This window comes from Ctenocephalides felis, unplaced genomic scaffold, assembly GCF_003426905.1.
Source record: "Ctenocephalides felis isolate EL2017-DRISC unplaced genomic scaffold, ASM342690v1 CF-g0.4_SCAFFOLD_00845, whole genome shotgun sequence".
Lineage (NCBI taxonomy): Eukaryota > Metazoa > Arthropoda > Insecta > Siphonaptera > Pulicidae > Ctenocephalides > Ctenocephalides felis.
Genome location: NW_020536999.1, coordinates 37,556,653 through 37,559,154, shown reverse-complemented (window position 1 = coordinate 37,559,154; position 2,502 = coordinate 37,556,653).

Here is a 2,502-nt window from a genome sequence, read left to right as displayed (position 1 = left end):
AAATCGTCGACAAAAATTTGTATTCGCACACCCACACACACACGCACACACACACACATTTTTCTAAGGTATGCCAAAATGTTCAGAAACCTCTGAAACGTAAAGATATATAAAAATTTTCATTTTTAATTTTTTTTGCGATTACTATAACTTGTCCCACGGGAAGTTAAAAACACACAAGCGAGCATCCAAAATGCATATGCATGAGTATGAATAAGTATTATAATATTATATAATAATATCAAATATTAATATTAAAGATTATAATATTATAATTTAATTTTATTATGTATAAATATGTATAAGTTATTAAATTCTATTTATTATTTTGAAATGTTTAAAAGTGTTTATAATTTGAAACAGTTTTTGGCGTATATCTCGCGAACGGTGAGAGGTATCTTAAAATTTTTTATACTGGGTTAAAGACCTTCTGATTTAGATTTCATTTGAAAATTTCAAAGTCCTATGATAAGTCGTTCAAAAGTTATAAGCGCTTAAAGATTTCATGAGTAAAAAATGCTCAAAAAATGGACGAAAAATTTGTTAGTTTTTTTAATTTTTCACAGACTTCCCGGGCACGCAGAAGCTTCAATCAAACGTCAGATAAATTGTCTTGTGGGCTAGAATAACGTGAAAAAAACTGCATTTTCATATTCTCAACTTTATTCGGTTGCCGAATAAATAAGAAACTAGCTGTAAGTAGAATTCTGTCTTAAGACAATTAGGGCATCGTGCCTTAAGGCAAATTGCTGGAACTTTTCGTACTGCAATTCAAAATTCGAGTAATTAAAAATAATCAATAATAATAATCAACAAAAGTTGATCAATGATTTGAAACTTTTAATAGAATTTCGAACCATATTAAATCATTCTATCTTAAATCATTTATTTTGAAATATTTTAGAAATTCTGAACTTTTTTTCAAAGCAATCGTACTGCTTTAACTGCATAAAGACAAAATATCAAAGCGCGTAAGCGCCGCGTCGCCCTCTAACGCGTAAACATTGGTACGGAACCCATAAGAATGTAAACAAAATTTATACTCATTGTTAAAATCTCTATAAAATATCTGATAATTTGAGGTGCATATGTCTAATGTTCATTTTTGACCGCCAAATGGCTCATTCTTTTACTTTTTCCTCCATATCTCTAAAGTCGTTAGACCTTTGCCTTTCCAAAAATTTGAACAGTTCTTCATTTAGTCAATACAAATAAAATATTTTTAAATTATTCAAATCGGATGCTCCGTTCTCTTAAAAACTGAGTTACCGTTTTCGGCACTTTTTGCCACGTATCTTCGGAACGGCTAGACCTGCCTTCGCCCAAAACTAACCAGCACGTCCCTTATCAATACGAATCGAATGTTTTTTGAATTATTCAAATCGGTTGATCCGTGTTCCAGAAATCGTCGACAAAAATTTGTATCCGAACATACATACATACACGCACACATACACACACATACATCCATTTTTCTATGGCATGCCAAAATGTTCAGTAAGTTTTGAAACAAAGATCTATAAAAATTTTCATTTTCGATTTTTTTGCGATTACTATAACTTGCCCTACGGGAAGTTAATAACAGAACTCAAAATTCAATGCGATTGAGAACCATTCATGTACCCGTATGTGAAAAAATATCAAATTTAAAAAAAATATTACTGGATTATGATAAATACATCAGTAACCATTATTCAAACTGTAGAAATTAATATTTGATTATCATTAAATATATATTTTGCTCATGAGGCTTACCTGCACCACGCGGTTTAGAATCAAAATATGTTAAAAATAATACACAAAACAATTAATCGAAGTGGATTAATATAAGTACTTAATGCTTGATTAACGATAAAACGAATAAATACGCGGATGCAAACGGATTAAAAAAAATTACATCGCGGACCGACAGCACTTCGACGCTGCGATGTTAATTCCTTGACGGCTGCAGCGAGAAGACCTTCACCGCACCGATGTCGATTTGGTAATGTGAAAACAAAGGCAAAACAATTTTTCAATATTAGATTAGATATCATGCACAATTGCATTGTGATTAGTTCATATGCAGATGTCGCTTCTATCAGTTAACAACTATTTGACAGTTCAGCTGAGTGTGTTGTCTTCAATTGTGCAAAAAGGGATGTTTTCGGTAAGCGCGCCGTCACGAGCGAATACGATGATTCATCGTCTAGCAATTCGATTTCGTACTAAATTATAAATACAATATTATGCTGGTTTAGCTCTGAAGCAGCGCTAATGATATGTATAAAATTTACAGTTTTAATAAAAAACTAGCTGTAAGTGGAATTCTGTCTTAAGGCAATTAAGGCATCGTGCCTTAAGGCAAATTGCTGGAACTTTCCGTACCAAAAACTATTATTTTTTTAAAAACGATTAACATTTTTGAAAAAATTTTACTTCGAAAAAATTAGATTTTTGAGAAACTATAAATTGGACAAAAAACTTTTTTTAAAAAAATTTCTTTTTCAATTTTTTTTTCTG